This window comes from Podarcis pityusensis (assembly GCF_964106645.2).
Source record: "Podarcis pityusensis genome assembly, chromosome: 7".
Lineage (NCBI taxonomy): Eukaryota > Metazoa > Chordata > Lepidosauria > Squamata > Lacertidae > Podarcis > Podarcis pityusensis.
In genome coordinates this window covers 78,532,036-78,555,168 of record NC_138031.1, presented here as the reverse complement: position 1 = coordinate 78,555,168, position 23,133 = coordinate 78,532,036, and the positions used below count along the sequence as shown (strand labels likewise).

Below are 23,133 nucleotides of genomic sequence, written 5' to 3'. Positions count from 1 at the left end.
AGGATTGCACTGTGAATGGTCTTAGATGCTTGATGAAGCCTCCAGGTAGGGTGGGAATGGAAACAGTGCCCTGAACTGGAAACTAACAACTGGCCAACATTAACTCTTGAGGTCCATATACACCTTGACAAGATGTGACAAATGGTCCAGCTATTATTGCCAGGTACATGGGCTGCCCAGGCAGGGCCTACTGCACTCCAAAATTGTTTAAAATATGGCAGTCCCAAAAACACCTTGGGGAAGTCTCTGGTTTATGAATTCACTGGGAATGTGCAACTGCAGCTTGCATAGCCTGGCCCCCTCCACGTGTACTACATGGGAGCCAGTGTGGTGTAGTGGTTAAGAGAGGTAGTCTCGTAATCTGGTGAACTGGGTTCGCTTCCCCGCTCCTCCACATGCAGCTGCTGGGTGACCTTGGGCTAATCACACTTCTCTGAAGTCTCTCAGCCTCACCTCACAGAGTGTTTGTTGGGGGGGGGAGGGAAAGGAGAATGTTAGCCACTTTGAGACTCCTTCGGGTAGTGATAAAGTGGGATATCAAACTCTTCATCTTCTCTTCTTCTCTTCTTCTCTTCTCCCCTCATCCCTGACCATTGGCCATGTTGGTGGGATTTGTAAGAGAGCACCAGGCTGGGGAAAGCTGAGCTACTGCATGGGATGTCATTTTTAAAATGGGGGGGGGAATCGGGCCCATTTAGCAAGACTTCACCTTGCCTTCTCCAAAGACATGGGGTGCTGTTCAGCTAAGTTCTCCTCAGAGCAGACCATGGCTTGCCCCACACCACACAGAGAACCACACAGCATAGGGACCTAGGGCAGCTCTGGGGCAGATCTACACTCATGGTTTTTAACGTTAAGGGAAGGTTTAGGAATGGTTTTCATAACCTAGATGGACAGATGGTGTCCTACTTTCTACATTCATAATGCGTTATTACCTTGTCTTATTTATTGCTTGATTTTTAACCGTTTTATGCTGCTATATCGGTGAAGCACTGTTCATATGTCCCTATGTAGCATTTTACCTTTCTTCACTGCTTTCAAACGCTGACCCCCCCCCCTCCGATGGTATTTGAGGGGCGGTGTTCAATTTCATTTAAATTTGAAAGGCTGACATGCGGAGATAACAAAGGACATGGAAGGAAGGAAGGAAGGAAGGAAGGAAGGAAGGAAGGAAGGAAGGATCACATTTGATGGGGGGAAACAAGGTAAAATATGTTTTAATTAACAACTATGCGCTGTGATGTTTTAGAATGGCATATTTAATATCGTTTTAATAGGGGGAAATAATGTTAAACAGGTCAGTGTAGACCCAGCCCTTGTGGCCCTCAAGCTACTACAATGTTCAGGGATGATGGAATCTGTAGCCCAGTAACACTGAGAGCCACAGGTTCCCCACCAGACAGTACAGGGTCACGTTGCTTCTATGTATAGCAAATGTTTTAACAGCATATTAAGTCAGGATGGGGTTTCGTAGCTAGAACAAACCATGTTCTGAGTCTGGAATCCAACGTTCACATCTTTTATTCATCGATTTCCTTCAACGTACCCAACAACCCCCCCTTTTGGAATCCTGATTATGGAAACATGTTTTGTGTGCTGCAAAAGAGACATGAAAACTAAATTCAAGACACAGCCTTCACGACAAGGTAGCTTTCAGGCACAGCTTCTGCGCCTTTGTAATAAATTCTGTTTGCTGATGTGGTGACGGTGGGGGGAACGTAATGCATTGTAATTGGATATTCTGGAACTCCTGTGCACAAACACAAAATTGGCATAATTAGGCTTTCTGTCAGAAATAGCTCATTCATGTGTGGTTGCCTAAGAAAAGCCCTACTTTGGGAAAAACAAAATCCCTTCTTTGCCTCCTATCAAAGAATTCCTATGCTGATAGACGACAGTAAACACTGTTGGGACGTAACCCAGTAAGTTGCTGTAAGAGTGTGGTTTTATTAAAAGGACTAGAGTAGAAATAAATATTTAGAGTCAGGCCTAGCAGATTCCTTCATGGCTGCCTGAGGCAATCTGCCTTGTGGAGGGAGGAGAGAGAGAGAATTCATCAGTGAAACCTGGGATTAGAAGTACCCCAGTTTCTGAATTAATTTCTTAGAATCCCCAGAACGAACATGGAGCTGATTTCTAAATATTGTAGTAACCTAGGCTGCATGTGCTCAGACCTAAGAGTCAGAGAACTGCTTAAGCACCAAAGCAAATAGGGTGGTGTAGTAGTGGCCCCTGCAGTTGGCAGAAAATATGAAGCCTCTGGCTTGAAAGGCTTTGTATGAAATACTAAGAGTCCTGGCTTTTTGCCTGTACCTGGTCAACAGAGCAGTACTGATATCTGGTGCTGCACTGATTTCAGGCTTCAGCTTCACAAGTCCTCATGCCTTCAAGGCATGGACTTCAAGGACCTTGAGTTGCAAAGTAGGTCTAGATTTGAGTACTGCCACCTGTAGCCCTGGGTCTGCCAAACTCTTATTCTTCCTCTTTGCTCTTCTGCCAAGAGATGCTCTGTTTTTTCTGGCTAGAGTGAAGGAATTGAGATTGTATCCCAACAAGACAGAAGTATTGTTTCTGGAGGACAGGGGGTGGGCAGGTGTAGGGGACTTTCTGGTCCTGAATGGAGTAACTGTGCCCCTGAAGGACCAGGTGTGCAGCCTGGAAGTCATCTTGGACTCACAGCTGTCCATGGAGGCACAGGTCAATTCTGTGTCCAAGGCAGCTCCATCTGGTAGATGGAAGTGACCATGAAGTCAGGGGCTCTCTGCAACAATTTCATCCTCAGTAGCATCAGAGACAGACAGAGGCAAATATTAATCAGGGCAATGAAGGTTTGGATTATAATAAATCACATCTGGACCTTCAACGAGAAGGCCAAGCTGTGGGGAGCCTCACTGTGACAAGCCACTCATGACTTATCTAGTGCATGCCCAGCTTATACCTAAACACAGGAGATTGACTACATAATCACAATTGCTTTTTAGTTTCATTTCAACCCACCCAGCTCTCTGTTCCTCCCCCCACATAGCCGATACATGACAACAACCTGTCTGAAACCAGGTAATGAAACTATAATTTCAAATTCAAACACTGTAAGGTCATTCAGACAGACACAAACCTTTAAAGAGGAAGATAAAAACAAGGCATTTCACTCAGTTTTAACCTTTAAATAAAAGATATGCTCCTCCCTGCATCTAGTCCCCCCCCCAACTCTACATCTATTTGCTCCTTTCGGAGGGCCTAGATACTGAATGGCAAACAGAAAGAAATGAGCCAGTTTTATATACACAAATCAAACTCTAATTCAGCTGTCTGGTGCAACAAGGAAACCATCTATACTGTGTATTCCATGGAATATTTGGAACATAATGGGGCGGGACGTTGTATGCTTTTAGGTTTCTAGACCAACTATAATCAAGCAAAGCATTTAAATGTATATCGTCCTAAGGTTCAAGGCTGCAGGATTTGTGACTCTCAAGTCATTGCTGGACTGCCTATTCCCATCAGTCCCAAGCTGGATGGCCAATGGTCAGGGCTGATCAGAGTCATAGAATCATAGAACTACAGTGGTACCTCGGGTTACAGACGCTTCAGGTTACAAACGCTTCAGGTTACAGACTCCGCTAACCCAGAAATAGTACCTCGGGTTAAGAACTTTGCTTCAGGATGAGATCAGAAATTGCACAGCAGTGGCGCGGCGGCAACGGGAGGCCCCATTATCTAAAGTGGTGCTTCAGGTTAAGAACAGTTTCAGGTTAAGAACGGACCTCTGGAACGAATTAAGTTCTTAACCCGAGGTACCACTGTATAGAGTTGGAAGGGATCCTGACCCTCTGCAATGTAGGGCTCAACCACCAACCTTCTGGTTAAAAGCCACACACGCTGACCCATTGCGCTACCTGATACATAGTCCAGCAACATCTTGAGGGCCATAGACTCGTTGCCTCTGAATCAGATATTACAGCTGACACAGCATTGATGGGGGGGGACGGGACACCCAGCACCCCATGTCAAGTTCTCCAGCCTCCCATAATGCCTACATTGTAGTGCATTCACTTATCTGCATTCCATTTCATTGGCAGCTGCTGGGATTGGGGAAACCGAAAGTATCGCAAAACAGGTAATCTGCCTACATCTTAAGGGGAATGAGAGGTGAACATGACAGGGGGCTGCTATATTTGCCTATCAAATGCCCTTTTCTTCCCAGCCTGAGCCCATGCATACAATATTTGGCTATGGCAAATTCCTCTGACATCTTCAGGATGCAATCCAGTTCTGCTTCTTCTGCCCATATGTGATGAGCCATCTGCCTTTTCTCGAATGCTGGAACCTGTCCACTCACTCTCTTGCCTTCAGCCAAGGCAATCCATCTCTGGAATACTCTGTCCGCAGCAACGAGAAATTAAGGGGAGCGCTTGGGAAAGAAGTAGGCATCAAGGAACCAAAACATGTTCCAGTGGACGTGGTGGGAAAGTTGACTCCGGTTAACTGGAGTCCAACTGTTGTTCTGCAGTTAAGTAATTAGCCATACCAGCTAACTGATGGATGTGGTGAGCCCTTAAAAGAAATTTTACTCCCTTGCAGAATGCACATCATAATGGATGGTGTATGCAAGAAATCAGAGGAGGAGAGGGAGAGTCTGGTGCATTTCCCTGTGCTCTGTGCAGATACAGTGGTACCTCAGGTTACATACGCTTCAGGTTACATACTCTTCAGGTTACAGACTCCGCTAACCCAGAAATATTACCTCGGGTTAAGAACTTTGCTTCAGGATGAGAACAGAAATTGTGCTCCGGTGGCGCGGTGGCAGCAGGAGGCCCCATTAGCTAAAGTGGTGCTTCAGGTTAAGAACATTTTCAGGTTAAGTACGGACCTCTGGAACGAATTAAGTATTTAACCTGTGGTACCACTGTATATATAACAATAATAGAGAACACTCAGTGTTGGATGGGGGACAGATTTTTCACTGCCAACATGTGTAGCAATTTGCTGTCACCTCTGTGAATGAACAGCAACCATTTAATTGAATGTTTACACACTCATTAAAATAATTATCAAGGAAAATATGAGGTCTTCCCCAGTGCCCCAAAATCCTCTCAGCTCTCCCCCCCCAACTCATCTCCCCTCAGTCATGAAATAGTGAGGGTGGTTACAATTTTCCATCTTGAAGAGTACAGAGAGCTGAAGGACAAAGCTGGAAGAGTAACCCTCTTTCCCACTTCCTCTTTCAGCTCTATGTGCTTCTCAAGGCTCAGTTCAATTCTTGTTTTTAGCCACACCCCTTGAAAAAGTTAAGTGTGTGTCTCTCTTTCTGTCTTTTGGGTGGAGGCTGATCTTGGGAAGAGTTCAGCAGAATCCCTTGTGTAGAAATAAGTGAGCTTTCCACTCCGATAATGAGTTTCAAAGCTTTACTGTTGAAAGGTCTTAAATCTAGTTACAATAAGTTACAAGAACAAAATAACAAAGTAACACGGTGCAATCAAACAATGCAGTTCAGTCCTCTAAGTCCTTTACTCAGTTCAGTAAACTTTCCTCTCTCTGGTCGCAGAGAGAGATCCTCAGCTTCTTCATCACTGCAAAGCTTCTCTGCTACTGCTACTACTAGCCATCTCTGATTTCTCAGATGTCTTCTGCTGTGAGAGTTGCAGCTCAGTTTTCCGGGTAACGAGTCATTGGTTGGTTTAACTCACTGAGGTGGAAAAACACCAGCCTTCTGCTTTCAGCCAGAGTGGAACCTCTTTTTTAAGGTAAACTTCTCTTTACAGCATTCCAAATACAATGCATCCAAACACAGCATTTTATGTACATTAAATGTATAACTTTAACAAGCAGGTGGCGACTACGACATTCACTCAAAAATAAAAATGTATAAAGGGCCTAAAAAGATTGTCAAGCCCTGATATATCATATTTTTCACTTTATAGGACGCACCAGACCATAAGACACACCTAGTTTTTGGAGGAGGAAAACAAGAAAAAAAATATTCTGAATCCCAGAAGCCAGAACAGCAAGAGGGATCACTGTGCAGCGATCCCTCTTGCTGTTCTAGCTTCAGCGATAGCTGCGCAGGCTGCATTCACTCCATAAGACGCACACACATTTCCCCTTACTTTTTAGGAGGGAAAAAGTACGTCTTATAGAGCAAAAAATACGGTATATGGTGCTCAAAGAAGAAGAAAAGGGGGGAGGGAATGAGGGCTGTTTTGAAGGAAGTGGGATGGTTTCAATGGCTGGGGTTGGCGGAATTAGGAAGGATGGCCCAGATTAAAAAATGTTCCCCTGAAAAGAATTAGGCAGTTATAGGCCTGCCTGATAAAAGTGATCAACAGAACAATGCAAATCCTTCCACAATAATATTGACCCAAACAATGTTGATGAAACTGTTAAAGGAAAGTAGTGTTGTCACCAACACGATCAGCATTGAGAGTTCACAGAACAGCCTCTCCTTTCCCTTTTAGGCTCAATTCTCATTTGTTTTGCAACTTCCATGACACATTTGTGTCCAAAATGAATAATCTTGGAACTTAATAAATATTGTGGTGCACTGGGGGGGGGGCGTTCCTGTTGCTCCAGCTACCGCTGGAGGAGAGAACTCTGGGTTTCAATCATCTGAGATCTAATAAATATTTTATCGAGTTTGCCAATTCCAAGAATATACCTAAAATAATATTACACTTCCACAACTGAAGAATGAATGGCATTCTAAATCTAACAGCTTTGCACACAGGAGAAAATAGAAAATCCATCAGCGGAATAAACAAATGAGTTATTTCTTTTCCAAAAATCTTCAGCTTCGATCTATTTTTCTTCACTTCTTATTAGTTTGTAGCAATGGATGGAAACCCTTGCACCCCCTCAGATAGATATATAGATATATCATTCTAGATTGTTTTCAGGCTAGATTTCTGCATGTACAGCTGAACATATCAGTTGGAAGTTATTACTTCCTTTTCATTCTGTGTATTTTCTTTTTAGGGCAGGATATAAAAACAGCAGGATGCTTAGAGTGCAGTTCCCACAGAAAGGAGAGAGTGGGAGGTTCCTAATGCTCTGAAAGCACCATATACAGGTACAAGCTCACAGAAAATCATCCCAGGGGCCTTGGTGCTACCCATTAGGACATCCAGCAATGCAGGCTCCATGTATGTAGTTATCTATCCCCAAACAATTGGAGGAGATGGGGAAGAATGAGAAACAGGTCAGTCACTTCCTTCTCTCCCATAACTTGCCACATGGTGAGATGCCACCCATTGCCCTCTGCAGAGAAAGAGATTGAACCATTTTAAAGTCATCCATGCCATTATAAATTGACATCTGTTCTAGTTTGGATCTAAACTAGGGTTTAAGGATCTAAACTAGGGTTGCCAGATGTGCCCGTTTCCAGGGGACAATCCCCAGATTTGCAAATAAGTCCCTGGACAAATTCCATCCCCGGAATGTCCCCGGATTTCATCTAATGTCCCCGGTGAATGCAGTAGTAGCAGCCTGGAGCAGTTGGCTTTGGCTGGCTTCAGGAGCTGCTTGGAAGTCCCCATATGCTGGTGGTGTGGGGGCTCTAAGATGCAGCTTCCGGGCTGCCTCCACCTTCCCTGACCCTAGCAACTAAGCTGGAAAGGGAGGCTTCATGCTGCCTATCAGAGCAGCCTCCCAACTCTTACTTGCGTGCAAGCAGGATCGGGGTGGGGATCTCTCAGCTGTGAAGGGAGGCTTCACGCTGCCTATCAGAGGTTACGTGCAAGCAGGAGGTGGCTGGGATCTCTCAGTTAGGTGACAGGAAGCCTCCCTTCCCAGCTGAGGGATCCCTGCCTCCTCCTGCTTGCACGCAAGTAGGAGTGGGATTGGGGCTGCTCCGATAGGAAGGGAGGCATTGCACTGCCTGAGCCTCACTGCTGCCGCCGCTCTTGGCCCTCCTTCTCCGCCTTCCATGCCTGACCCACCGCACACCACTTCCCCACCACCACCAAAGAACCAGCAACTCAGGGACTTCCCAGGCTCATGGAGAAAGGAGATAGAAGCCTCAGAGGAAGGGGGAACGTGGCAGCTGAGGTCAAGGCGGTGGCCGCCCCTCTGCCACCGCCATCGCTGCACCATCAACGCCCAGAACATATAGTATGTATGTATGTATGTATGTATGTATGTATGTATGTATGTATTTCAAGTGTCCCCAGATTCATTGGGGAAAATCTGGTAACCTTAATCTAAACCCAGCAACATTATCTTATATTAGAATAATAGAATTTCAGAGTTGGAAGGGACCACAAAGGTCATCTAGGCCAGCCCCCTGGAATGCAGGAATCTTTTCCCCAATGTGAGGCTCAAACCCACAACCCTGAGATTAAGAGGCTCAGGCTCTACTGATCGAGCTTCTCTATAGTCAGGGATTTTCAGGTGGGTATTTTTCCACCTTGTTGATAAATGACAACGACTGTTTCAGGCACTTACATGTGAAAGCAGAAGCATTTTCTGCATGTTGACTTGGATCATCATTGTGCATTAGTCCCAATTTAAAGGAAGTTACTGTGCTTGGCTCAATCAAAACCGCTGCTCTTTGTGAGTCCCAGTTCAAAGCTGAGAGTGGCTAGCTGTTGTGCATCCATCTGATCTTTCCAGTTCTCATTATGTTCACTAACCATACTGAAGACTGTCTAGTTCAGTGTTTCTTAACCTGTGGGTCCCCAGATGTTGTTGGACTACAACTCCCATCATTCCTAGCCAGCATAACCAGTGGTCAGGGATGATGGGAGTTGTAGACCAACAACATCTGGGGACCCACAGGTTGAGAACCGCTGAGAGTCTAGTTATTGTATATCCACCCCCATTCTGTACAATTGGCTTAATAGCACTGGTGGAGGAAGAGGAGTGCGGGGGGAGTGCACCGCCCCCGGGAGCATGATCCCGGTGGGGTGCGATCACAGCTGCCCCCCCCCATGCTGGGCACCACACCCCCGCAGGCAGCGCGCCACACCCCCAGGACATGCACCATGCCCTGCAGGCGGTACACCACGCCCCCAGGACATGCACCAGCCTCGCCCCCGCCTGCTCTCTGCCCCCCGGTGCCGGAGCATGAAGCTCCACCACTGCTTAATAGTGCATCATATTGCGCACCACTGAAAATTCCCCCCAAGCACTGAAAAGCAGACTAGAGTTCCCAACATGGAAAGGACAACAAAAGGGGTAGTGTTATCATGGGGCTTATTATTCCAGGACATTGTAGACAACAGGTTTATTGGCTTGCATTCTTGAGTAACTCCTTGAAAAAGTAAGCTCATTCAAGTCACATCTAGATTGACCCAGGCCCTATCTGCAAGATATATTTAAAGCACTGCGATACTACTTTAAACAGTAATGGCTTCCCCCAAAGAACTCTGGGAGCTGTAGTTTGTTAAGGGTACTGACAGCTGTTAGGATGCCCCTGTTCCCCTCACTGAATGAAAATTTTCCAAGTGGTTTAACAATCAATCCCTCTTCGCAAGGGCTCTGGGAATTGTAGCTCTGAGGGAGGAGTCAGGACTTCCAACAACTCTCAACAGCCTTAACAAGCTCCAGTTCCCAGGATTCCATGACAGTTTAAAGTGGTATTGTCAGGGAACTGACATCGGAGCCTGAGGCGGAGGGAAGGCTCTCTAATGATGCTGGAGAAGGGCCAAGCAGGGAGAGAGGCAGTTCAGCAGAGGGGGAAGCAAATCAACGTTGCACCAGGGATAAAGGGGGGCAGATGGGGGAATCGGCAAGAGGGCTCCAGGACTCTTCACTGGACACCAGCGGGGAGAGCACGGGTCCTCCGCTACCCACGCCCTCCCTGCGCAGAAGACTTCCACGCAGGGAGAGTAGGAGGAGACTGGGCGTCAAACAACTTTTATGTTGGAAGAGGTTTAAGAAACGCCCACTGACGGATTCTGCTAGCGACTGAGGCAGCCACGAATTGAAGGGCTGTCCAGACAGAAAGGTTTAACAAGGCAACATAGCCAGGAGAGGCGGCAACTTACGCACGAGCAACCCCATACTCATTATAGGTATCATAGATCATAGGACTTTAAATGTATAGCACAGGTGTGACGTCAGTCAGTGCTGACATTAAAGTCATGTTCTACAATAGTATAATAATAATAATAATAATAATAATAATAATAATAATAATTTATTATTTATACCCCGCCCATCTGGCTGGGTTTCCCCAGCCACTCTGGGTGGCTTCCAACAAAATATTAAAATGCAATAGTCTATTAAACATTAAACATTCCCTAAACACAGGAAATCCACAATACCTGCCTGAAAACCTATGATACAATTTATTTTCTACCTAGAGTAGACCAACTAGAATTAATAAAGGTAAAGGTACCCCTGACTGTTAGGTCCAGTCGCGGACGACTCTGAAGTAGCGGCGCTCATCTTGCTCTACAGGCCGAGGGAGCTGGCGTTTGTCCGCAGACAGCGGACAATGTGGCCAGCACGACTAAGCCGCTTCTGGCGAACCAGAGCAGTACATGGAAACGCTGTTTACCTTTCCGCCAGAGCGGTACCTACCGGTATTTATCTACTTGCAGTTTGACATGCTTTCAAACTGCTACGTTGACAGGAGCAGGGACCGAGCAATGGGAGCTCACCCCGTCGCGGGGATTCGAACCACCAACCTTCTGATTGGCAAGCCCTAGGCTCTGTGGTTTAGCGCCTGAAAAACATATGATTCTATCCAACTAATTTCTACTTAGAGTAGACCCACTAGAATTAATGCATATGACTAAGGTTCCTCATTCGGCCTATTCTGACTCTTATCCACAGTATCCCACCATTCCTTATGAAATCCTCAACCAACTTTGATTCAAACTAAGAAAAAGAACCACCTAGCTGGGGTTTTGCTTCATTCAATAAAAATCACAAGTGATTGCTGCATTTTGGAGTTATTTTTTACCAAATGACCTCTCCAACAGCTGCTCATATTCTAAAATCAGCCTTCCTTGGTCTTCACCATCTGCACTGCAGATAGAGGGGAAAGCTGGTCAGGCTAATCAAAAAAATTCTTGTTATCATCTAAACCCATTTGTTTTCCTTTGACATTCCTCTGAAGTTTCTCCTGAAGGGGAACCCCCAATTCACTTCTAATTTTACATTGGGCAAATGTTTAGTGGCGACTCATTGGCCCAGTCCTTCAGGCATGAATGCTGAACAATCTTCACTCATTTTAAGAATGTTCTAGCAAGTATACCATTAAAACTGAAGGCTGTTGCAACAGTGTCTCGTGGATTTTACTGGCTGGCTTATTTAGAAAGGCATTAATGCTACTCAAAGAGAGAGAGAGAGAGAGAAATTCAGATTCCATTTTAATCTTTGTGCTAAACCCTTAATTTTTGCGTTTTCCTCAGCACCCTGTTTTGGAAAGGAGATAGCTGTGCTTACAAATCAATTAATTCTATATGCATGTTACGACATGAAAAGGGAGATTTATTTTTCTGTTATTTGTATGCAAAGAGAATTTAATCCACACACACAAGCAGCTTAACATCCACATTCATGAACCGCGCAGACATCAAACCAATTCCCATGTCTTGCGAGATAAACAATCTACGAAAAAATGGAAAAAGGAACTTTGGCTTGACGGGATAAAAAAAACTTTATAATTGGCCAAGAAGGCTACTTAAAATTCTGCGATGCAGAAACATGGGAGCTAGACATTTATGTGCATATAAAGATCACGAAATTTCTAGAAATAAAGCCTGAAATGATCTCTTTCCTGTACACCAGGCATCATCTTATATACCAACAGCAAGCTGAATTCTCTGGGTATCAGTCCTTATGCAGCCACAATGGCACCCTCTAATCCAGGGGAGACCATTACTGTTCCCTAAGAACTCTCATTAGGTGAGGATGGTCTATCAAGATTCTTCTCACTCAGTGGGTGCTTCAGCTGACTGAAGGCAAGTAAGCCCATAATTTCCCTTCAGTCAACAAAAGATTCAGACCCAGTTCCCATGCTCTGCCTCTCTTACTGGGGGACACCCCCCCCGGTGGAATAAAAGAAATAAGCTTGCAGAACCCGAGTTGAGGGTGTGTGTGGGATTTTAGAAGGTTTGGGAAACTTGTATCCCTAGGATCCCCATAGGCATCTGTTGACCACTGTGGAAAACAAAATGATAGCCTCCAATCAAGAAGAGGTGTTCTAAACAACAACACCACACATTGCTGAAGACTGCCTTATGTGATGTTCATTGACTGCAGCTTAGCTTGTAATTGAAAGCACTCATTGAAGGCTTAGTCAGAATACATGCTAGCCAGAAATCTAGACAGGAATTTTATTGTCTTTCTTAAAGGTAAAGGTAAAAGGAACCCTGAACATTAGGTCCAGTCACAGACGACTCTGGGGTTGTGGCGCTCATCTCGCTTTACTGGCTGAGGGAGCCAGTGTTTGTCCGCAGACAGCTTCTGGGTCATGTGGCCAGCATGACTAAGCCGCTTCTGGCGAACCAGAGCAGCGCACAGAAAAGCTGTTTACCTTCCCGCCGGAGCGGTACCTATTTATCTACTTGCACTTTGACGTGCTTTCAAACTGCTAGGTTGGCAGGAGCTGGGACCGAATGGGAGCTCACCCTATTGCAGGGATTCGTACCGCCGACCTTCTGATCGGCAAGCCCTAGGCTCTGTGGTTTAACCCACAGCGCCACCCTCATCCCATTGTCTTTCTTAGACCAGAGCAAAACAGACCCAGGAAACTCCTGACTTCATCCATATACAATTAATTCCCATGCCACCTGTTTTATATATAAATTTGGGTGCTATGCAATATCCAGACTCTTTATATTCAAAAGAACTTTGCTTTCATAAACATATAACCGAGAAGAACATACCTACAATTTCAAGCGTATTCGCTTTGTTCCTTATAGAGAGCACAGGTTTCGCCTTACTGACATTAAGGGATCTTACTCTGTCTTCTTCGTCCCAGACAGGTCACACTAACTCACAGTGTTCTCATCAGCATCCAGAGAAACCTCTCTCAGCAGCCATTCCACCTCATCACACACAGAGAGAACAGAAAGCAGTTAAAAACGAAAGTTACTTGAATAACAGTCACAACAAAATGGATTGCCTCTCTCATGTGACTCACAGTCATCCAATCACATGAGAGAGCTTCTGCCAAAGGGGGGGGGGTAAAAACCATGCTAAAAACACACAGCAATTCAACATAAGCAACATTCCCATTTCAGGAAATTACCGTATCTTTCGCCCTATAGGACGCATTTTCCCCCCTCCAAAAATGAAGGTGAAATGTGTGTGCGTCCTATGGGGTGAATGAATGCAGGCTTCAGGAGAGCCCCACCGCCAGCCCACAAGCTCGGGGGACAGCGGGGAGGCGGAACGCCGCCATCCCGCTGTCCCCCGACCTGGTTTGGAGGCTGGCGGCAGGGAGAAGCTTGCTCCTCCCAGTCGCCAGCCCCGCAAGCTCGGGGGACAGCTTCCCGCCCCAGCCCCGTGCCTGGGGGGGGGGTATTTTTTTTTCCTTTATTTCTCCCCCCCAAAAAAACTAGCTGCGTCCTGTGGGCCGGTGCGCCTTATGGGGCGAAAAATACGGTAAACCATTATCCTTAACATCCTTTCTTTTAATTTACCTGAAATGAACAAAATATTTAGTTTACATAAGACAGGAGTCTCCTGACTTCGCCCATATACAATTAAGTCCCATGTCACTTGGTGCCTAAATGGTATAATGACAATATCCACACAATGACCATAGTGTGTTTTCTTTTTCTTTTCTTTTGTATGGTTTTTCAATTATTTCTGAACATATTAAACCTGACAAATGAGTTCAGTAGAATAGCTACAAACATATCCAACATTTATTCTCTTTTTCCCTACAAAAAATATTTTATTTATGACTTTCAATTTTATACATTTCAATAATTCTGTAATCATTTTAACATTTCAAAACTTGACGTCCTTCCCCTCTTTCTGCGGTTCCTTAAATTTATTTTTAATATTTTCTGCATATCCAAATTAACTTAATTTCCTCATTTATTCATCTACTATAAATATATACTCTTATGAAGCTGCAGGTTATTACAATAATCCTGCCAACCTTCTTATCTGTTTACAATTTATTTGTAAACATTCAATAAACCATTTCCATTCTTTTATAAAAAGTTTGTTATCTTGATTTCTTATTTTTTCCTGTAAGTTTTGCCATTTCTGCATATGCCAGAAGTTTTCGTATCAATTCTTCTTTTGCTGGGACTTCTGTTTCTTTCCATTTTTGGGGCAAGTAGCATTCTTTCTGCTGTCGTCGCATACATGAATAAATTTCTGTACATTTATTCTCTTGACAGGCAGTTATGTGGGATGACGTAGCAGTGAATCTAGTGCATTTTGTGTTCATATTAAGTATATTTGGTATGTTCTTGTTTTTAAAACAAAAATCCAAAATCTCCCCCAAAAGCCAAATAGGGGCAATGAGTTTCTGAACATGTGAAAAGAATATTCAAGGTAAAAAGGGGGGACTAAAATGTCATGTATATTCACCTTGAGTACCTCACAAATGGGCATTAATGCCTCCTTTTCCCAGTACCCAAATGTAAAACGAGCATGGCAAAATATACTAATTTCTGGCTCTGTTTTCTGTTCTGAACAGCAATGTTTTCTGGCACCGAGAAAACAAAGTAAGACCTACAAAGATCCATCTCTGTCACATAACTCCCAAATTCAGCAGAGTAACTCCAGAGATGTGTTTGTCTAAAACTCTAAATTTGAGTTATACCTTTCCAGATCTTGAGAAGTAACGGGGTGGGGATGGTGAAAACTAAATAAGTACTTAGGCTCTGCACCATATTCCACTTCACAGTTGATTTACCTTGTATGCAATGTTGATTCCAAGCTACTGCTGTAATGAATTCAGCCTGGGAGAAACTACTAATAAATGTTACATTTGGTCAGGCCTTATTTATTACCAAATATAAATGATTAAATAAGAGAATCCATTGGATAAGCAGTTTGAGGCCTTAGGCAGTCTGCAAGGCCATCGAAAGACCTGGAGCACAAGGAGTTCCTGCGACTCATTCAGGCATGTAATTAAATAAGAAGAGTGTTAGCAAACCTGAAGCTTTTTACCTGCATCCAGTGATGCTTGCTTCCACCTGGGGGATAGGGAATCACAATTCCTAACTTTTCTTCTCGCTTCCTTGGGATCTTGGATTAGGCTCCAAAGCCCCATGTAGGGAAGCAGCAAATCAAAGCTGTGTATTTATAACTTGACCGATATGCTTTTCTTTTCACTACAGACTCTCAAAGTGTCCTTTTTTCCCCAGGGACACGCCCAGATTTACAGAAGCTGTCCCGATTTCTGATTTGATCCTGGAATGTCCCCCCTTTTGCTTAGGATGTCCCTATTTTCATTGGATCTTAAAAAGCAGAGACATCACCTTGCCAACAAAGGTCTGTATAGTTAAAGCTATGGTTTTCCCAGTAGTGATGTATGGAAGTGAGAGTTGGACCATAAAGAAGGCTGATAGCCAAGGAATTGATGCTCTTGAATTATGGTGCTGGAGAGTCCCATGGACTGCAAGAAGATCAAACCTCTCCATTCTTAAGGAAATCAGCCCTGAGTGCTCACCGGAAGGACAGATCGTGACTCTGAGGCTCCAATACTTTGGCCACCTCATGAGAAGAGAAGACTCCCTGGAAAAGACCCTGATGTTGGGAAAGATTGACAGGAGTGCCTGTACCTCTGGTCCAGGGCATCACGAAGAGTCGGACATGACTAAACGACTAAACAACAACAACAACATTCCAGCATTAAATCAGGAGCAGATGACATATGATGAAGTCTATTAGGTTTGAACCCAGACATCAAGGAGACCTACAGTCAGTAATAATAATTCCTCTCCCTTTCTGTTGTTCATCTTCTCCTTGATTGTCCTCCATATCTTAGACCAGTTGAGTAGATTCATTAATTTCTATAAACAATAAAGCAAACTGGCTTTGTATATTCCCTACAGAACTATTAAAATCAGCAAAAAAAGTGACTGTTGTGCTCCTAATAAGCTCTTCTTCTAATATATTCCTTTGCATCCTCATTAAAACCATGCTGCTTAATATAAAAGAAAAATACAGCTGAAACACATACTTTTTCTTTCGAAAAAATAAACTGCAGCATCGAATGGGAAGAGAGCCCAGTCATCTTGCCACACAGAATAAGTTAACCAGCAGCTAGATTTTTGGCCGCTTTTCATGGTTTGTTCTTCAAAACTCCTCCCTTAAGCTGTAGGACAAAAACTATGGCATGGAACTGAACGGCAAGCCCTTATGGCACCTAATTGGTTTTTTTGGTTTACCGTTCCACACATTTATATGAAACATATAGTTTGAATCTTGTAGCACATTCCTAGCAATGTAAGATGTAAACCTTTATTTAATTACTTAAATGAAGCTTACTCCCAGGTAAGTGTTGGCAGGATTGCAGCTAACCAGATTTGATGGTTTCAGTGGACCTTAGTCTCAACTTACAATTTACTGGATCTGGGGCCATGTTGACATATCCTTGGAAGTCTGTTCAATTGCAACATCCAAGGGCAAATTTCAGCAAATGTAGGTTGCACAATTAACATTGATTTTGAGCTCTTGCACACATGAACACCCCAAATCAGACCTTTTGCAATAAGGAAAGTGATGAGGAGATGTACTTGGAAGTGTGGGAATAACATTTGCTTGATGCAATGCCATCTAACCTTCCAACAGACAAATCAGGATGAACACTCAATAAATAGTTGGTGTCATTGAATCTCCCTGCAAACCAGTCAGAACAAATGCTTAATAAAAAGGTCATCCGGAAGTGACATCAGTGACATACCCTCCAACATTCCTCCAATGGAAATAGGGACGTCCTATTCCATAATAACAACAATAATAGTTTTATTATTAATAGCCCGCTCATCTGACTGGGCTTCCGCACCACTCTGGGCAGCTTCCAACATATTGAAAACATTAAAACTAATTTTAAAACTTCTCTATACAGGGTTGCCTTCAGATTTCTTGCAAAGGTTGCAGAGCTGCTTGTCTCCTTGGCTCGGGGGTTGCATAACTCCATATCCTCCAACATTTCTCCAATGAAAATGTTGTTGTTGTTGTTTAGTCGTGTCCGACTCTTCGTGACCCCATGGACCAGAGCACACCAGGCACTCCTGTCTTCCACTGCCTCCCGCATTTTGGTCAAACTCATGCTGGTAGCTTCGAGAACACTGTCCAACCATCTTGTCCTTTGTCGTCCCCTTCTCCTTGTGCCCTCCATCTTTCCCAACATCAGGGTCTTTTCCAAGGAGTCTTCTCATGAGGTGGCCAAAGAATGCTGGAATAGAGACAAATATTACTAATTTTGCATACCCCCAAGTGTCCTGATTCAATCGGGACATCCCAGATTGATGGAGCGGCTTCTGATTCCAATCCCAGATGTCCCATTTGGGCTCCCATGCTCTGGCCATGCCAAAAGTTTCCTCCCAAAATAGGGTGTGTGTGTGTGTGTGTGTGTTATGATGTTGTCTTTAATTTTGCCTGTGTCACTGCCAAAGTGGGGAACCACAGCAACTGTGCCACAAGAATAGGGTACCCTCCTTTCAAATCAAAATCCGGGCATATTTCAGAAGCATTATAATAATAAAAAAGTTTTGGTTTGCATCCCAAGTGATGCTGAGGAATGGGTCCAATCAGTACAAGCATCACTTCCAAAATGAGACTTCTCCCACCCACCACCCACCCCTGCATTCCTCTCCCCACATAACCTCTGACTCTGTTCTAGGGGTCCTAGGGGATGTGCTACCTTTCTGTGTGTGTTGGATTTTGAGGAACCTGGGAACTGGTTTATCCATATTCATGTGCAACATGGGAAATCCTGTCACCTGATTACAGTCAAATGTCTGAGTTTTCTCCATTGAAAGGCACTGTGATTGAACTGGCATGGAGCAATAGGGAAGTACTGTTATGGGTAAAGGGAAAGGACCCCTGGATGGTTAAGTCCAGTCAAAGGCGACTATGGGGTTGCGGCGCTCATCTCACTTTCAGGCCAAGGGAGCTGGTGTTTGTCCACAGACAGCTATCCAGGTCATGTGGCCAGCATGACTAAACCGCTTTTGGTGCAACGGGACACTGTGACAGAAACCAGAGCGCACAGAAATGCCGTTTACCTTCCAGCTGCAGTGGTACTTATTTATCTACTTGCACTGGTGTGCTTTCAAAGTGCTAGGTTGGCAGGAGCTGGGACCGAGCAATGGGAGCTCACCCCGTTGCAGGATTCAAACCTCCGACCTTCTGATCAACAGGCCCAAGGGGCTCAGTGGTTTAGACCACAGCTCCACCAGCGTCCCACACTGTTATGGAACATTCATTCCCAGACACCAGTCAATTAGAAAGTTATTAACATGTAAGTGTGAGTAAGTCAGCCCAGGGTTAAGTTAGTGGAAGGTTTACAATGCAATTCTATGCATTTCTACTCAGAAGTGTGCCCTGTTGAGTTTAATGGGGCTTCCTCCAAAATAAGTGGGAATAAGATTACAGACTTTGCTGCCTTGACTAGTATCATTCCAATTATTTCACAACATTGTATATTGAGAGAGATTCAGTCTTTGCTGTTTAATCTGCTACTACCTGCTCAGAAGCACTGAGATGCACCAGACTGACAAAATACTGTAGTAGGATCACATTTCTTGGAGACTTAACAGTTTGCTATCTTCTGATGAGCAACATTTGGAAAAAGAATGCTAAATGATTAGTTTTTTTAAAAAATCTAAAAAATTTTATAATGTGACAATATCCATGTCAATTCTAGGATGGCTACACTTGCAGATAATCCCATTTCATTGCAGTTATATCCAGCTGGCCTGCTTTATAAAGTCCTTTGAAAGAATTATGTGGACCCTCTGAAAATAAGTCAGTGTTCAGCTGCTTTTTAAAAAAAAATATATATCAGTAACTATTCTTTTGTAGCCTAAATTAGACAAAAGCACCTTATACCGCAAAGTCTCAATCCTGTTTGCCTTGCTGAAGCGAATAATCCATTTTCCTTAAATAAGGTGATTTGCATCCATCTTTTAAATATCATCTCTTATTTTGAAGCCCTGATGTCTTGCTTCTATAATACACACTTGATTTCATTCATTAGTTTTTAAATTTGCTGCATTTGCCAGGCAGAATGTGGCTGCAGTCCCCAGGCTGCTTACAATTAACTCCAGTGAGACGTTGAGAATGCAACTGAACTGTAGACATCAAGCCTGAGAAACCACCAATTTCCATCTATAAAGGAGAGTAAGATACTTATAGCCTAACCTATGACATACAAGCATGTAATTCGTGAGGATGAGGCACAAGAATATACAGTATATGCCACTTACGGGACCAAGTTAAGCTATTAGTATTATGGTATGATTGTGGGGCAGTAGACCTACATAAGTGTTTAGGACTGGGGCATTAATAGGACTTTTTGTGGGAAATTGCAGTCAAATATAATCAGCAAGCATAGGGCTGGTTAATACCACAGAATTGTATTCCTAGACTCAGCTAGGTCACAAATAATAAATTATTATTATTATTATTATTATTATTATTATTATTATTATTATTATTATTATTATTAGACGTCTTTGTAACACAGAGTAGGTCTGCCAATGGACCTGGTACCTGAAGCCAGCTCCTCATAGAGCACATATTCCAAAGAGAGAGCTGGAAGGCGTCCAAGGATCAGCAATCGTACTGGATACTAGTGAGATATCCTTAAGTGGAGATAGCAGCAGCTTTACTAGAATTTTGGAAAAGACTAAAATGAGAGCAAGGAATCTGCTGAGGTCAGCTGATATCTGCAGTGAAGAAGCCTATGTCTATTCCATATCATCAGATCGTAAGTAATAGAGGCTGATAGTGTAAAACCTTTATGAAAAATAATCTTTTAGAGAGAGACTAGAATTGAAGTTGTGGTTTGGTTTTTACCTTCAGTAAAGATTGCTGTATGTAGTTGGGCTCTAGAGGATTTCTAGCTATTGGTGGGACACACGGTAAGGATCTCTCCATGTGTGTGTTTGTATTGAAAAATGTCTGAATGGTGTCTTTTCATGAAATTGACCCAATATACAGCTACTTTGCCCAAGGTCACTTTAGATGCACTATAAAAAGCTGTTCCTCTCCACTAAGGGACCCTGGCCAGCAGAGACGCAGCAAAGTACGTAATGAGGAGTTCAGCTTCATTGAAACGTAGTAACTTGTGGTGAAGTTTGTTCCTACTGTTCCCTGGGAAGTAGAAGTACTGTGCAAAGAAAAAGGAAAATGTTAAAAATGAGAACAAACCTTTCTGACCTTTGGTTTCCATGATGCTGCAGCTGGATCCCAAATGGGGATTATGAACAACATCTAACTCACTAATTGACTAGATGCCTATATATAAATTATTGGTAGGTAGCTGTCCTTAGTTCTGAACACCTGAGGACAATTAAATTTCCTGTGAAACTGTTCTGGCTTATATTATATTCCTTATCTTCTGCATTATACATGTCTCCCATTGATTTTTTTTTAAAATGATATTTATTAAATTTTCCAATAAAAAGAACACATCAATAAAAGGTTAAACATGAAAACATAGGGGGAAAAAATACACAATTCAAAATTACATACATAATCCAAAAAAAGAAAAAAGAACAAAAAACAAAAGACAAAAAAGAAAAGAAAAAAACAGTTAAAAACAAAATCACCTTTTCATCTCCATTTTTAAGTTTACTTATTTTCTGGACCTCCTCGTACCTCCCTCTTTTGTATTCCAGTTCAAATTGTTTGTCCAGCAATTTCTTTCCCTCTTTTTTAATCCCAATCTTTAATCTTAATATAATATAACATTAAAATTTTACCTCTTAAAAACCAAATTTCCATTTCCATAAACTTTTTTAATCCTAATCCTTAATCCTAATCTATCTATAACTTTAAATCCTGTACAGCTGGAGGCCTCTTGTTTTCAATCCAACATCACTCTAACATTCTTTAATTTTGCATTGTATACATGTCTCCCATTGAAGGGACCGCTTTCCTGAAGATCTACCTACCGTTATTCAAGATAACTGGGACAAAACTCCGCAACTCCAGCCATTGTCATTCCCACTGCATGTTCAGACTCTGGCATAACAGCATCTCTGAAAACAAAAATTACAGCATAGCTTGTAAGAAAGTGATTTGTGGTGATAGCTCCCTTGTTTTTACATGTCATTGAGGGCATATACACAACGGCTCCCCATGCTCCTCCTACAAGACTTCAGTGCACAATTGGAAATGTGAAAAAGAAAGAAAGAAATGCCCCCATCTCCCACAAGTGTATCATATCACACAGAGTTTCATACCTCCTCCCTCTGAAGAGAGATAGTCCTCTCACACTGTTTGCTGCTATTTCCCCAATCCGCCATACAAGCAAAATACTCTCTCTCTCCTACTAGTAGGACTCAAGTCCATCCAGCTGAATGGAAGATTCAGGATGGATAAAAGGACTTAGCTGAACAGCACATGGTTGAACCAGGGCTTTCCTTTTCAGCTAGAACTGGCCGGAACACATTTCCGGCACCTCTCAGGCAGGTGTCATTGCCATTCTAAGAGAACAAGGGAGGTTTTCTAGGGGGGTGGGAAACTGGCTATGTAATTTGCTCCCACAAGATGTAGTAACCACCACCAAACTGGATATATTTACAAGAGGATAATGCATCTTTAAGGGTCCGTATAGTTAAAGCCATGGTTTTCCCTATAGTGATGTATGGAAGTGAGAGCTGGACCATAAAGAAGGCTGATCGCCGAAGAATTGATGCTTTTGAATTATGGTGCTGGAGGAGACTCTTGAGAGTCCCATGGACTGCAAGAAGATCAAACCTATCCATTCTGAAGGAAATCAGCCCTGAGTGCTCACTGGAAGGACAGATCCTGAAGCTGAGGCTCCAATACTTTGGCCACCTCATGAGAAGAGAAGACTCCCTGGAAAAGACCTTGATGTTGGGAAAGATGGAGGGCACAAGGAGAAGGGGACGACAGAGGACGAGATGGTTGGACAGTGTTCTCGAAGCTACCAGCATGAGTTTGACCAAACTGCGGGAGGCAGTGGAAGACAGGAGTGCCTGGCATGCTCTGGTCCATGGGTTCACGAAGAGTCGGACACGACTAAACGACTAAACAACAACAACAAATACATCTTTAATGGCTAGTAGCCTTCATGGCTTTGTTCTATGTCCATGTCAGGATGCTATCAGTGGCTCCTGGCTAGTTGCCCATGAAATATCAGGGAACAGTTGGAACAGGAAGACTGGGAAGTGTGCGTTCAGTCTGATCAGCTTCCCTTTGAAGAGGAGGAGGGGGAAGCTTTGCCTTCCCCTTGTCTACAGCATTTTCAAGAGGAGAGAGAGAGAGAGAGATGCTATACCATTCATGGAAGACTTGCCTAGTTATGAGATAATGGAGGAGGAAGGGGGGTGAGAGCACAGCTGGCAGAGACCTCCCTGGAGAGTATGGGGGGATCCTCCATCTTCTCAGGCCCATTGGTCCCTCCACATTCTAGAACAGAGAAGGCAGAGGGGTGGGACTCCTGAGACTTCCCATTGGCGCTCAGGATGTTGTTGGGGACAGAAGAGGTGGGGTTAGAGTAGCCAACATCTCTCTTTGTGTGGAGATATGGATTCTTGTCTTGCAACCAGATGACTGAATAAAAGGGTCTATAAAATATGAACTGCTTGTTATTCTTGCCTTTGATGCTACAAGAGGGGGAGAGGACTCTCCACACCTGACAGGATAGTATAAAGACAAGGAAAAGATTCTTACCGTGCTTTTTATTTCAGTCTTTACATAGAGAGGCTATAGAACCCAGCCTCTTGGATAATGGCATTGTTCCGAGTGAATCTCCACCCACATGCCCCCCCCCCGTCTCTCCCACTTCTTCATTTGTCATTCTCATCCTCTCCTCTACAGGTGCTGCTACATGCCCTCTGTCTTTGAGATCTTTGCTCTCCTACTTTTAAGGCTCGCCAGGTTCTGGGAGATGGAGGGTCTGGAATGCTTTCTAATGACACCGTGTCAGCCGGGTGTTGTTCTGACTCTCCCATGATTTCCCAATTCCTCCCCCCATCTGCCTCTGAACTACTACCTCCCTCAAACCCCTGT

At 43.7% G+C, this 23,133-nt stretch overlaps 2 long non-coding RNA genes across 4 annotated transcripts; one reads left to right on the top strand and one right to left on the bottom strand.

Moving 5' to 3' along the window:
• Window positions 1–12: 12 nt before the first annotated feature.
• LOC308482079 lies at window positions 13–10,887 on the top strand. 3 transcript variants are annotated; one of them, XR_013988967.1, is made up of 5 exons: window positions 22–163; window positions 1,107–1,205; window positions 1,606–1,646; window positions 5,546–5,744; window positions 6,973–7,308. It is a non-coding gene; the product is annotated as an uncharacterized lncRNA (long non-coding RNA). The 3 variants fall into 3 exon arrangements; XR_013988965.1 differs by lacking the exons at window positions 1,107–1,205; window positions 1,606–1,646 and adding an exon at window positions 10,777–10,887 and having other exon boundaries at window positions 13–163; window positions 6,973–7,066; XR_013988966.1 differs by lacking the exons at window positions 1,107–1,205; window positions 1,606–1,646 and having other exon boundaries at window positions 15–163.
• A 144-nt stretch (window positions 10,888–11,031) lies between these two features.
• Window positions 11,032–22,829, bottom strand: LOC308482154. The gene is made up of 4 exons (XR_013989093.1): window positions 22,418–22,829; window positions 21,048–21,134; window positions 12,837–12,998; window positions 11,032–11,556 (listed from the first exon to the last, which is right to left on the bottom strand). It is a non-coding gene; the product is annotated as an uncharacterized lncRNA (long non-coding RNA).
• Window positions 22,830–23,133: the final 304 nt, after the last annotated feature.